General features: G+C 31.8%; 2 long non-coding RNA genes across 2 annotated transcripts in view; both read left to right on the top strand.

Moving 5' to 3' along the window:
- The window catches only part of LOC127718458 (uncharacterized), an 80,127-nt gene that overhangs the window by 45,169 nt on the left and 19,052 nt on the right, over nucleotides 1-15,906 (top strand). The gene's annotated exons all lie outside the window — the stretch shown is intronic.
- On the top strand, nucleotides 7,317-14,667 carry LOC127718461 (uncharacterized). Its single transcript, XR_007989850.1, has 3 exons — nucleotides 7,317-7,353; nucleotides 9,106-9,512; nucleotides 12,479-14,667. It is a non-coding gene; the product is annotated as an uncharacterized LOC127718461 (long non-coding RNA).

Genomic DNA, 15,906 nt, shown 5'->3' with positions numbered 1-15,906 from the left:
TAAAAATACCGAACTCCAAGGGAAATTCAAAACGGAAAGTCCTTTATAAAATGGCAAAATCAAAAGCTCAAACACATCTAACGAATGGAAAACACTTGGCATATTCCTGAATTGGTACAGGTATTTCCTTATGTAGAAAATGGTGGATTAATAGAAAAACAAAGGATATGGGGTATCCATCCATGACACAAAATCAGTACCAGCTCAGCAAAAAAAAAAAAAAAAACAAACATTAAACCTGGTTTTATAACTAGCTAAACTTCCCACATGTATGACAGTCGCACTAAATTTCATTATATTGACAAAAATGTGTGAGCAAAACAAACAGACATAATAGGTAAAAACGTCCAAAATTGGGGTACAGCGGTCAACATTGTAATATAATCTTAATCACTATAAAAACAAATAACTGTTTCAACAAAGAAACATAAAATCACATATAGACAAAGTACATATAGACAAAGTACATAAGCAAAAATGAAAGACAAAATTAACCATAGCACAATAACACAATGGCGGGATGTACCGAGCCACGTCATAAGTATATAATCAAAAATGGACTAAACAGTAAAGGTTAAAAATATACAAGGTAAAAAAGGGCGAAACTTTAACGCGTAATTAAGATGATAAACAACGTCAGTACCTTGAATCTATACCTCAAGACCATCATGTATTATTTGTGAAGTTGATACGGAATATTTATCAACAAGGTGTTGGTATCTTCCAATGAATGTATTTTTAGAAAAAGGTCGAGACTTTCTTTGACATAACATTGGCACATCAACTTTCTGCCTAGATACTGAAACGTCCGGGTTTTTAAAAAAAAATTGTTATTAAGAAAGGACATTCTTGGGCATAAAACTGAATTTTTCCAGTTTGTAGCTGTAATTTAGCGAAGGACATATTATAAATTCTAAATAAGTCCCAAAACATATTACTTTGTTGATCAAATTTAACCCTTTTCACTTTAATGATAACTCCTAATCTTTTTAATTTCTTTTCATGCTATGTTTGTTTTTGCAGTCAATACTATATTATGATTGATATATATATAACAATGACGAAAAAAATTAGGAGCAACAAAACTAAGGAAAAGAACTAAAAATATAAACCCAAACTATTGTACTAAAAGAGCCCCCCCCCCCCCCCCCCCACCTCCCCTCCAAAAAAAAAAAAGAAAAAAAAAAGAAAGAAAAGAAAAAGAAAAACAATATCATTTGAAATTAAAGGAATTTAATAAAAAAAAAAAAAAGGAAAACAACACTAGTCTGTTTGAAAACTGAGTTGTTATAAGATCCATCCAAAACACCGAAATTCATCTTTTATTTCGTATTTGAATGTTCCAAAATCAATCAAAGTCTTATACATGTACATATATATGTGGACTTGCATAATGTCGATTTCTATCCGACGTAACTCAGTCTTTATAAATTTCATGCGTTCGAAGCGCAATTCTGGATTTCCCTTCATTTGGAATATTTGAAAGCCAAGGATATAGAAGAACCGAAACAGTTAAAGAGCTATATGACCAAAAGGACCTACAAGATAGCCAAATTCATCTAGAGTCAACTTTGTCTGATGGAGTTGAAACCTTAGTTTCTTTATAATTTTTTTGATTTATAAACGGACAATGTTTTGAATGATTGATTGCTGGTTGCTGAACGTCCAGTGGAAAATATTTCATGCATGTTCAGGACGAGAACAAATTTACAATAAGTCAAATAGGTAGATCCTGTAATAAGGGACGTTCGGATGAAGGTTGGTAAATTTAAACTCACTATAAATGAGGGTATATAAAAGTGCAGTGAGCGTGACACTCTCTCTACACGCCCCATTCTGACCGCTAACGTGGCTGTGTACTTTAACATCCCATACAACCAAACGGAGGCCGCATTTTTGCAAGGGTTTTACCGCCGGTCAAAAGAGTACCTAAGTGTCTATTTTTCTATTCCCCAGTCCCCAATGGAGGTTAACAATTTTTAAAAGGTTTGTTTTAAATCTTGTTAGTACCGAAGCACTGACTACTAAGATGATGGTAAACTCGGGGAACTTATCCAATGTATTTGATAAACAACGAAATAAATAATATGTAAGCTTTAATACGATCCTTTTGAAATTATAAAAAAAAGGAAATGTGTATATACTATGCGTACGCCTCACAGATATACATTGTCAATTTTTATTCTTTTTATTTAAAATTTAACCCTTTCATACCGAATGTATCCTTTTGGCACCCTCGTGCGCATGCCGAAATTATCCTTTTAGCACACCGGTCCTGATGCCGAATGTATCCTTAAGGATACATAAGTTTCTATTTTTAGACGGTCACAATGCAAACAGAAAAAAATAACGTTCTAACGAATTTGACATAGTTGATCCATAAATAGTATAATAAACATTAAATACATTCCATATATTCGTATCGGGCGTATTTACGCTGTCAGACACAATTTTTTTTCAATGAATGTTGAGAGAAAAAACTCGTGACGTAACGAAATGGCGGAAAGGAAAACAATCGCTGTCAAGTGTTTCATTTCGAGTTAAAGCATTTAAAAAACTTAACCCGCGGTCATGAAAGTAGCTGAACTTGTACAAAAGTAATATATGTACGTATATTTTGGGGTTGTGAGAGGGATAATTGTGAAACAACCCGAAATCGGGACTTTGATTGTCGTCAACTGGTGCATGGCTGTAGCTTTTTTTCTTTCTCTGCCATTTGACAGTCAATCGTTCATTATCGAATGGATCAGAGTTTTTACTGTCATTATAGACACTTTTGTGAGGCTGTGGTGTTACAGGCCTTGCGGTCATAAAACTTTCGAGCACGATTTTCGTACTCAGACTCGGAAATCAACCAATCAAAATCCTGGATTTGGTGTTTCGAGCACAAATTTTGTACTCCGAGTACTGACTAAAGTTTGATGACCGAGAGCCCTGGTTTTACTTCTTTTCATCGAAAAGCAACTTAATCGTCTGAAAGTCGAGAAAACGAATGTCAACTTTCAATAAAAATAGAATCGGATATTGACAAAATTGACAGCTGAGTCTAAAAATAGTTTGGATAATAAGAACACGTGTTGTTGCATCTCAGTTTGCTATTATTTAACAGAAAAGGGGTTTTGAAAGATTAGACAATTTCTTCAATTTTATTCATATTTTGATCGAGTATAGATAATATTCCATGATTTATTTTATCTAACAGATGTTTTTAAAAGTTTTTATTTTAGGTGAGCATACAAAAATTTAAGTTGTTTGGTAAAACAAATTCAGTTGGCAGCAAAAAAGAATTTGAATGAGGACAAGATGATTTGTTTTTATAGAACAAATTGTTTTTATTCTCATTTTGTTGAGAGAAAAAATTGTTTAAGAATGGAAGTGAAAAAAAAATACATTTGTTTCAGAAGGGAAGGGGAAAAATTATTTGTTTCAGAAGGGAAGTGATTTTTTTTATTATCTGAAAAATTGGAAAATTATAAAGGAAAACTCATCCCCTTCAAGTTGCACACAAACATAAAAGATGAATGGCTGGTGCCTAAAGTTATATAAATATTCCAATTTTTTAAAAACTTTAGATATCCTATTTTGCAAATGTAAGCATTTAAAAAAAATTCTATCAATATCAGTAGACTAGCATCATGGTTGCAGCTATTTATATTGGCGTTGATGTTGTACAAACTGGTTTTAAAGAGAGTGCACATTTTCTTTGGCAAGAGGTTTTGGGGTCTACTGAGTGTTCTGGACATAATACATGCATTTGATATGCAAATATTGCAACATTTTTCACTTGGTTTATCCTTATTAACAATCATTTTTTGACACTGGAAAAACAACTCTTTTGGAAAAAAAAATAGAAGACTTAAAGACCAAACAGCCTATTCAGTTCTACCAGTGATTTTTCCTTAAAATTTTGTGTGAAGGTATTTCATGATTTGAGGAACAAAATATGACAAAAAAATTTGGGGGTCTCCGACTTAGTTTTGTCACTATAGCAACCTCAGTTTCGTGTTTTCCCGAATATTAACATGATATTTGCTTGTTATTTAAACTCTCAAAAAATCCCATTATATCAAACCTACAAGCATAATTCTTTTTCATGTTAAACAGCAGATTTGTGTCTATCAAATACAGGTTCAAGAGTTGAAGACTCTTATTGTTTTGATCTTAAAAAATATGATTTATTTCATTCCCGCCAAAAATAAAACGCAAGAATGAAAAACGTTTCAAGTATTAAAAAATATCTACCAGTGAATTTTTCATAAAAATTTCAAGAAGGAAAGTGACATGTGTACTCTTCAAAATAAAGCAAAAAAATGTATATGTCACCGACCTTTCAAAAAAGTTATGATTAATTTTCATGTTTTTTTCTCGTTCGCTTTGAAGAAAAGAGTTGTCTTTCTTCAGAACATTGAATCTGACGTCATAGTACAAGTTTTCCTTGCTGGCGTACTGTTTGAAAAAAATTGCAAATTGGACGTTTGAAACCCACATTTAAATTTTCAACAATCAAGAATAACAACTATATTCACCTACTTTATTATCTTTATATCATTATGTGTCCCGACTAAGACGAGCGTAAACAAATTATTCCATCAAGTTTGTGGATTCATTATTTCTGAATATTTGAAATATAAGAAAATTAGAATTATAGGTATAATATATGAATTAAAGTTTTTGATTTTAAAACGTTATACATCCATTTATCATAAAATACGATCCCCGTTATTACTACTTCACGTGTTTTGAATAAACGAGACAGTAAATATAAAATACAAATAAGTTTTTAATTCAAAAATTGATTTAGAATCTAAGAAATAATTTTCCATTGAAAACTATAAAGTATTTCTCAAAACTGGATGAAATATTATGAATCTAAATAGCTCATTTTGGAAATTAAAACAAAGACAAGGTTGTATGTATAGATTGCCGGCATTGAAAATTAAATTTGTTTTCAATCTTTCCGGTCATTGTAGCTTTTTGAAAGTGAGAAATTTCATGTTGGATCTTATTCTTGAAGCAATTGTTTTTGTCATAAGTTAAATTTACAACAAGTTTAGTTTTAAAAACCGTAATTTTTTATTTTAATTCACATTCACTGAGTATATTATTTTCTTATATTTTTTGCCTTAAGCTTCTGTGAGATCAGGCGAAATCTTTATCATTTCTCCTTGAGACAATTTGAAATGAAACAAATGACAAAAGACAATGAACCTTTATCATTTTTATTTTACTATAAGATTTTTGTCAATTAAGCAGTATAGATAAAATTTAACTTCATTGCAAGATCACCATTATTTTACGAGAATCTTAAAGAAATAAGTTAATCTCAACATGCATACGTTGCCAGTATATCGAAACTTCTAGAAAGTATTGTTTATTGGCCTAACCTTCTGAAAACTCAGTTTTGAAAATCACATATTAAGTTAAAATTCTAAGCGTAAGTCATATAAATTTACCGTTGTAAAGTTACACGGGCGTACGAGATTTGCGCCGATTAAAAAAAAATCGATCTTTAATTTGCGCCGATTTGATTCTTTCATTAGCGCCTATTTTTTTTATCACTTGCCCCGATACTGTATTTGCTATACGAGTAAATACATGTACATGTAGTTAACCTAGAATGTATATTACATGGTAATATATAGATATAAATAGTGTTCCCTTTTGTTTAAGATAATTTTGGTCATATTGTTCGAGAACTTCGTTTTGACACGAGAAAGAAAAGATGGACTTCGTTATTGGCAAGTACAAGTATAGAAAAGATAAAATGACAAGAAAGGAATATATCAGATGTGTGGCATATAAATTCTCGGCAAGATAATAACTCATTATACTAGTATTACATTTTTATGGATTTTATTGTGGTGCTTTAAGGTGGTACCTAACACTACAGGGAGATAACTCTGTAAAAATCAGCTAAACGTTTTAATTACGTTGTATTGTTAAGGAAATATTAAGCTTCTCAATGATCAAAATTAGTGTTTGTCAAACTGCTATATAACCAACGAAATTTTTCTGATAAAGTGGTTGGTTCAAATTCTTTGAAATTTTTATATTTTTGTCAAAGGGTCAAAGTAAACATTATGTCAAAATTTTATGAAAATTAAACGAGCCAAATTAATTTTAGTCAAGGTGTTGGGTACCACCTTAAAATGCTGTAAATAGAATTTTACTCCGTGATTTTAGTGAATGTAAACAGAGTGCACAAATATCTTTTAAATTGACTTATCCTGCTCGAAATTCTACTCCCATCTCCCCTTTGTGAGCAGGGGACAACAGTTATATAATTGACAATTCATAACATATGTATAACTGGCTAACAGAAGAGGTCTATATGATAAATAAAAAAATACCTTTCACCTATAATTTACCTGTACACAATCGGTGCAAATGAAAGACAAAATCGGCGCTTAAGCGTACATCATGTTGGAGTCCGTGAAAAACGCGTAATAGGACGTTATAATTTGACGTTTTTTTATCATGGCTAGAAACAACGTCATAGAGCTTTTATGTCACTACCAAGTTGCGTTGGTTGATGCGCATCAACAATAGGCTGTTTGGTCTTTAAGAGCTTGTCTCACAGAAAACCATGCAAAATTTGCAAAATCGTCCTTCGGGGTGGTTAAAACTTTTCCAGCTAATGACATTTTTTTAGATGTCATGTTCAATGGAAACCAGAAAATATATTCTAGACTTCTCTGAATTGTGTCTATTTTTAGTAACAAGCTAATTTGCATAATTGAATAAAATAAGCTAAAAATTCCTTCAAATATATGTTTAGTTGAAAGTACTTTAAAAGTCACCATATTAGTTCTATTGGGTTTCTAGCGATTTATATTGTGGAAGTATATATAAAAGATCATAAATTATGCATTTATAAATGATTTTCTTTTTTTCGCACACTTAAAGGGTGCTCTCTTAAAAGCCTTATTTTGTATATGTCATTTACAAGCAAAGTTCAAGTCACTGCTTTTCAAAAAGGTGAGCACATTAATACATGAAATAAATTTCTTTACACACATTTTTATTAGATTAAAAAAATATAAAAAAATCCACTCATGGCAAATTAGTAGAAATAGCCTTATTTCTTACTTTAAAACCCCACCTCAAGCCTTTTCCCATATTTTTTTCTAAAACCAATTTTGGGTATATATCAAACAAAATATGAGGTTACTATCATTTTAAATGTTCAATTTTGAACATTTCAAAGATTTTATTCAGGTAAAATACTTTGCAAAAGTATAACATCTGAATAAATAAGATTTTGTAACTTTCACTAAAAAATTGTTATCAAGAGTTATCTCCCTTTAAATTGTTTTCCACAAGACTGTAAAGAAGGTATACGTAACTGTTCAGGTTACAAGGAAGTAATTATTTACATAGGCGACAATGGTAGCCTTTTTTGGTCCTGCGTTTTCACTATCAAAGATCCATAGAAAAAAATGTCGAATTCTGAATTATCAACACCTTTGGGTGTAATTGAAACTGCAAAACACATATGGTGCCGCAGCTTTTTTGATAGAAAAATTGCATTTTTTAAGGGTACTCAACGGTTCCGGAATTTTCGAAATAGTATAAACGAAGAACACCCCTTGCTAAATTTGGCAGAGAAAATGTTGCTCGTCACAGAGAGTTTTCTCTAAATTTCTCGCTATTTCTACACCAATGGCCAACACTCATTTCTCACTATTTCAATTTTGATTTCTAATTGCAAGGGCAGCAGAAAATAAATTTACTTCTACCTATTATCTTGGATGTAAAATCTAGGTGGCGCCAGTCATCTTTATTTACTTCCTTTTAACCTATACTGACATATATTGAAATAAAATCGGACAATCTTTACATTAGTCGATTACTATATACTCCTGCTGCTAAAGTTCAAATTTTTGGATTAAAGGTACAATTTTTCACCTTTAAAAATGACTTTCTTTACAGGTACCCCCTTTGCAGAAAACGTTGCTTTTTACAGACTTGGGGCCATTGACCAGCTTATTTTGACTGTTTGGCTATGTTTAAAACGAGGTGTTTGATTAATGAAGTTCGATTTAGGCTTATTAAAGACTTTAGGCTGATGATTTGATAACTGTGTCCAACTTATATGTCTTTATCACGAATATATGAACACCGTTGCATAACAGTCAAAATATTTTATGAAATAGACTATAAAAGTGCTGAAACTAAGAATTTATCATTGCTGTTATGTGTTTTATATGAATCGTGTGCAGAATATTCAATTCGACGATACTAAGGAGAAACATGTATTGCCTTTAGATTTTTTACCTAATTTTAATATTTTAGGGGCATTTTGGCACATTTTGGCCATTAAAAATACAAAAATTTCGCTAACGTCAGCAAAAATAAGCCCCCCTTTTTTTAAATATGCATAAATACATGCAGTTTTATCGAGGATGAGGAGAAATGATTAAAGACAGAGTCATTGACAGAAGTCTCGTTCTTACAGTAGGTTAATGAACCCTACCCCTTAGGCAGAAGAATAAAAAAACAGTAAAAATTTGATATAGACTTTAGTTTCTTTGCGATCAGCAATTTTCTTCTGATACAGTTTATCACTTAGTACCTTATTAATTTACCGATCCAATTTCTAAAATATCTCGAAAAATACAGTGATGCGCCAGAAATCGTTATTTCGCTTTAGGTTACAAGGAAGTAATTATTTACATAGGCGACAATGGTAGCCTTTTTTGGTCCTGCGTTTTCACTATCAAAGATCCATAGAAAAAAATGTCGAATTCTGAATTATCAACACCTTTGGGTGTAATTGAAACTGCAAAACACATATGGTGCCGCAGCTTTTTTGATAGAAAAATTGCATTTTTTAAGGGTACTCAACAGTTCCGGAATTTTCGAAATAGTATAAACGAAGAACACCCCTTGCTAAATTTGGCAGAGAAAATGTTGCTCGTCACAGAGAGTTTTCTCTAAATTTCTCGCTATTTCTACACCAATGGCCAACACTCATTTCTCACTATTTCAATTTTGATTTCTAATTGCAAGGGCAGCAGAAAATAAATTTACTTCTACCTATTATCTTGGATGTAAAATCTAGGTGGCGCCAGTCATCTTTATTTACTTCCTTTTAACCTATAGATGCAGACTTCCTTGTCCCTGACACTTGCAACTAAGCCTTCTTGTTTTTAGTAGGACCTTACCTAAGCTCTTTGAGTGGCATAAAGATACATCACACTTTGTATTGATGTCAATTTTGCAATATGAAGAGAAAGTTCTTGAGCATTTCCAAGTTTTCTCACATTTTGTCAGCTCAGTGCTTCTGCACAAATACTTCCTGTCAATGAGTGTCGGATATTACAGAAACGTAGAGTTCACACAGAGAGATTATGTTGAGGAGAAGTGAAGATGGAATAAAGTTTGCTGTTGCTATTATTACCACAACCAACGTCAAGTTTATAGCAGGTCTTGGACTTCCGTACATGAAACTGAACAGACACATACAGTACAGCCTGCTACAGGGGATTCACACGGCATTGGATATAAATGTAAATATAACAAATGAACCATTGTCTGCATGTCTAACATTAAGGTAGATGGGGTGTCTAAATTATAATCCATAAATTTTTTTAATAATTTGCCAAAATGTAGTTTATATCATGCTTTTTAAAAAAAAAATAATAAAAAGAATGGGTCACGGGCCTTATTTTCACGCTACAGGTTGTGCAAAATTGACAGATTTTGTATAGATTATGCATGGAAAACCCAATTTTCTGCCATAAAATGAAAACTACACCATAGAATTTTGAGATAAAATATGAGAAGATAGGTCTAATAGTATGCTTTCAGATAAGAAAAAGAAAAAATGGGGTCACCGGACCCGTTTTCTTGCTACATAATAAAATAGGTAAATTCCTAACACATTCTATTGTAAAAGTAACATTATGTGAATTATCTGCCCTTACATTTGAGTTGCCTCCCCTTATGTGGCAAAGTTGGACAAAATAGAATCAACAAAAGTATTCTGTTTTTTTTGTAAAATACCACCATAAATATGATAAAATATGTCATTTTCTATATTGAAATGAATATTCTTACACATGAATTACCACCTACTCTCAAAATTTGCACCTTTTATTAAAAATCTAGACCGACTGTTTTCTGGTATTTCAAAATCCAAGATGGAGGAAGACACCCTATCTACCTTAAGAAGGGTCTGATAATACACAACCGTAGCCAGGGGGATTCGAGAGGTTTGTACGACCCCCCCCCCCCCCCATTGAAAACAAATAAGCACTGTTAAGTCGACATTCTGTTTGAATTGTACCTGTTAAAGTTGAGTATGATTGTATCGCGAGTCAATATAACCCCCCCCCCCCCCCCCCCCCCCTCATGAAATTCCTGGCTGCGGGCCTGTGATACAATTTCTATAGTTTAAATGAAATTTAACCTCAGCTGTAATCTGTTAACAGTTTAGGATACCAAGTCCAGAGTCTCTTAGGAGCCCAATTAAGAAAATCACTCCGGGGGGGGGGGGGGGGTATTTCCCGAGTAACAGTCACCAGGGACAGTCTTTACTTTGTTAGTATAGAAAGCCCCTGCAGTCACTAGACATTTTTGTGTCAAATACATATACCATCATGTATGTACATAAATATTAATGTCATGAATGTAATTTTGGCAAGATATATCATGTATTTACATGTATATCCAATAGACAATACTTTTTTATATGCCCGTTTATGTCACTTATTATGGTATAACTTTGTCTGTCTGTCTGTAAGTCCATCCGTCTGTCCGTCCTTCTGATATGACATTTAGAAGTTATTGAGCTTTATATTTTAAAACAGGCGCTCATCGCGCTCATGGCGCAGCTGTTCATTTGTCTCTCACATTGCAAACATACATGACACATGTACCAAAACCCAATATTAGGCATTACATTTCAGTATAACTTTCAATCAAAAATGTTTTAAGACTTTTTGTGAAAAGGGCTCAAGTTTTTTTTAATTAAATACATAAAATAAATAAAAGAAGAGTATGTGGGGGTATAAAAGTCAGCAACCCAATGACAAAAGCTTCCCAAATCAAACACATTGGTGATATATCATTCGTATGTTTTATCAACATGCAGATTACAATGACAGTTGAAGTCAATGTATCATCTATGTCAAGCTCTTAATTGTTTCTTATTTTTCGTATGAAAACTGGGAATAAATTTAACAGAAACAGTCAAAGTGTTTGTCGTTGGTTCTTGTCTGTCATATTGGTTTTTCGTAAATTGTTATGTTATAAAAATATGCTGTTTTCTCAGTTGACATTCTTCATGTCGAGGACTTATAACCAGCTATTCTGTATGAGTATGGGTTTTTCTCATTGATGAAGGCCAAATGGTTGCCTAGTATTGCTTACATGCACTTCATTTGAACTTTGGTGGATAGTTGTCTCAATCATATCCGCAATCATACCACATCTCCATATTATTTTTATAAAGATCTGCTTATTTTCAATTTACACTTTTTGTTAAAAAAAAATATCCATCATTATTTAAAACTTAATAATTTTTCTCCTTAACTGAGATTTACTTTAGGTATGAGACCTTGATGTTTGGTACATTTGTAATAATTACTCTCTCTATCACTTAATATTGGATTTTTGCTTGAAGATTTTGATTTGATAATTGGTATATAGTGTAATCATGACAAGTTAGAGATCAAGTTAGAATTTTGTTATGATCTGATGATATTGTGTAGAGTTATGGTCCTTGGACTTAGAAAATTCATCCAGATAATCAGTTTTCCACCTTTTTTTTATAGTTGGTACATGTACATGTATGTAGTTTTATAATGACAGGTTATAGACCAAGTACAAATTTTGTTCTGGTCTTATTCACTCAAATAATCAGTTTCCACACCTTTTTTTTATCATGCTTGTAGATATTGACTTGATATTTATTACAATACAACATGCCTAGTTATAGGTTAAGTACAGCATTTTGTTCCAGTAAAATGAAATTCTAACCGGTAGGGGACTATGTATTGCCATGCATGATGCTATACTCTGTCACTCTCATAATTTTTGTCATGATTGAAATTCATTATATAAGAATTTGTAAGAATGAGTAAAAGATTGTGGAAAAGTAAGTTCAAATTTAAATTAACCAATTCTGTTTACATTATAAAGTTAACTATGCAGGCGAAATAGAAATTGTTAACAGGAAAACTTTGAAAAGGCATACATGTATTTTTAAGGTTAGGATTTGGAAATCTATTTTAAGGTATGTTAATACATACATGTACATGTATAATTACATCAGTTTTTTTTCACACCTCATGTACATGAATAAATGGAAATGTGGATTAAATGTCAATGGGACAGCAACCCAACATTATTCCCGATTGTATTAAAATTGTTTTAATTATATATAAGATGTTGTTTCTTTGTGTCAAAATTTAGTTTCTGTTCAAAAGGGTTATATTTGTATATCTAACAATGTATTTTTTTTATGTTTCAGGTCGTCCATGCTTTTAAGTGAGCACATACTTCCGAAGCTATTCATTGCTAGAGCAGTATAACCCATATGTACAATGTACAAGAAAACAAGCCACCGACGAATGAAAATTCAGCGGTCAAAGCTACTCACTGTTTAGCATGATGCTCATGTTAATTTTTTTCTGTTCATGTCCTGATCTGCATAAATCATGATAGAAGTTGTGGAGAAACTATCTTATACTTGAAAAAAAATGTACAAAATGTATGAAATGGGTAGAAATTAAAGTACATGTATGATGTACATGTTTAATAGGACAAGATTGAATTTGAAGGCTTCAAAGTGCAAATATTCATGTGTGGATATGGTTGAAATATTGTACTTTACAGTTACATAAGATACTGAATAAAATGTCAACAGATATTCAAAAAATGGAGTTGGAAAGGCTACATCGCAGTAAGATAAAAGTATTAATACTCATTCTCTGTAACCACTTAAACTTTTTCGGCACACATAGTCACCGATCTTTCTGAAAATTGGCTGATATGTAGATCCTATTAGACTAGTCAGAAAAATAATGTCAACCGATATATATATTGGTTGGTTACCATGGTAACAGCAGAGAAAGTTGGGATTTTTGAGAAAAATACAATATTTGGTGTAGTGTTGTGAAATCATGCGGCTACATCTATTAAAAAGAAACACAAAAACAATTAATTTCATTCTTGATTTAGTCAAAATTCAAAAAAAGTTATGGGGAATCTACCTAGAAACATGCGAAATTAATTTCTAAAAAATGATCATTGTGCAATTTTCCTCACAATACGAATTATCTCCCTTTGATGTGTTACACTTATGACTGGACCAAAACGAAAACGCTAATAACTTTTTTTATTTCTCAAAGGATTTATGTCAAATTTGAATTGTTATAAATTTAGACCATTCAATACATAAATATAAGAAAAAAAATATAGAAAACTTTTTTAAATCTTTATTAAACGTGACCTGGCCAATGTTGACAATGCCAGGACCAAATGAAAATGCTAATAACTTTTTTATTTCTTAAAGGGTTTATGTTAAATTTGAAATATAATAAAGTTTAATCATTTAATATATAATTTAATAAAAAAATATAGAAAAAAATATAAAATATTCAGATAACGTGACCTTTCTAACGTTGACAATAACCTGACCAACAATAGCAATGACCTGACCGATGAAAATTTCTGTGTTATTTTATATTATTAAAAAAAAACAGGAAAAATATATGTTTTTGGTAAAAAAAACTTGACCTGACCAACGTTGACTGTGTCCTGGTCGTTGTACTACTTAATACTTATTTATATCTTATTGGATTTTCTTTAAATTTATAAAAAAAAAATAGAATTAGGATTGAATGGTAAAAAACTGGGAAAAACAGTTTAGGGTACTATGACGAGCACCGAATTATTTAAACGTTTTATGGTATTGAGTAGTATATTGTATTTAACTGTGTTGTAAATTATGTTGTATTTTACCGGTTATAATTTGACACGTTAGATCACAAATATAAAGTAACTCAAAAGGTGTGTTTGAAGTAGGCCATACATACATGTAAGTTAATAAATCCAATATAGTTTGTTTTTTAATATTTTCTAACAGTAAATAGTTATTTTCACGTACTACTTAAGGCATGCGCGAGCCTTGTGCAGGATATCTTGGCAGTTTTTAATATTTTCATAAAAACAAATACACATTTCGCAGACTACTTGAGGTATGCCCGAGCCCCTGCATGCACGATATCTTTGTAGTTTAAAATATTTTCATAAAATATAAGTAAACATATTCGCGGACTTAACTTGAGGGTTACCAGAGCCTTGTCTTGTTTTAAATGTTCCCGAAAGTTTTAAAGCATTTTATATTTTCTTATTTGATAAAAATTAATGGTTCAGTCTAAGTGTTTCTATAAATTTGATGCAAAGCCTATTACATTTAGATAGGTATAAAGTCATTTTTCCTGGTCATGATAACGGTCAGAATGTAGGACAGAAAGTCACAGACAAAAAGTCACAGACAAAAAGTCCAGACAAAAAGTCGCGGACAAAAAGTCACATGTATAATATGTTATAAACATTGACTTCTGCTTCAAAGTAAAATCTATTTTTTTTTTGTTTAAAGAAAGACAATTATATACTAATTTTGAGAAACATCTTTCTGTAATGGGCTTTCAGTGGACATCAAAGTAAATGTACATGCATATAATTCTTTTAAAGTTACCCTGTGTAAAGAGTTATCATATTGATAAATATTTTTTAATTTGCTGCTAAAAATCTATTAAGATTACTGTTATTTTCTCAAATTTCAATAATCCAATGCCTTTTACTAATGTAAATATAGTGCTACCAAAGGCGGATCCAGGGGGCCATGAGGGCCCGCCCCCTCCTTTCATTGGAAACATTTGGTTGATTACATATGGAATCACTGAAGTATGAATGTAGCGGGCATCTCTTAAGGCAGTCAGTGGTACCCCTGATATGACAATTGTCTAGATGATATATTTTCCACCTGCTGCTCGTTGTAAGACCAGCAGTTATCCGCTGACCGATTTTTCGTGGGTCCTCTTAGGGAAACGGAACTTTTTGGAAAATCTCGAAAATTCCTCCCCGGCCAGAATGTCAGACAAGAAATGTGTCGGATGAATAGCAGGGACCATCAGGTCAACGGCCGACCGTACCCGCCCTTGCTTGTTACGCCCTTTTTTAGGGGCTCCCTAGTTGATCTATTGAAATGTCTGTCCTTGTCCAATTGATCCCGATTTCTAGTGATATTTCAAATTGTCTGCCTTCATCCCAGCCTTCACCTATTGAAGGACCTTTTTGATTTTTTTGATTTTTTATAACTTTTATAAAAATGATCTTCATGTAGTGCTCATCATCCAATAAAACAATATTATTCAAAACGTATAGCTACATGTATACATGCTTTGCCATTTCAACATTGAGTTTAAGAATGAATAAGAAAAATAAACAGCTCATAATAAAGGTATTTTTTTCTTTATAGAAATGTTAGATGGTCAATTATCATTTATTTAGAGGATCAACGTCTGACTCTTTTGGTTCTATTTTTTATTGTGTTGAATTGTTTCAAATTATTGACTTCAATTAATTTTTGGTCAGTAGACTAGCACAGGACCTACAATGTTTCTAGATTTAGTCATTGTTTTTCTTGTACACTTTTCATGATCATGAAAACAGACTGAAATTTCTTCATAATCAGCACTTTTATCCAGATTAGAGAAATTGTATTTGTTTCATTCAAGTAGTAACACCATTATCGATATACTATACCAGCAAAATTATTTATATATACACATGTGTGTATACAGTGAAACTTAATAAGTGTTTTCGTTTTCCTACTTTTGTGCACATTTAAGAAACTAACTGAAACTTTTTCAAAATTGTTTTGAACTTGTG

The sequence above is a fragment of the Mytilus californianus genome, unplaced genomic scaffold (genome assembly GCF_021869535.1).
Source record: "Mytilus californianus isolate M0D057914Y unplaced genomic scaffold, xbMytCali1.0.p SCAF_10, whole genome shotgun sequence".
Lineage (NCBI taxonomy): Eukaryota > Metazoa > Mollusca > Bivalvia > Mytilida > Mytilidae > Mytilus > Mytilus californianus.
This window is presented reverse-complemented; position numbering and strand designations above follow the sequence as displayed.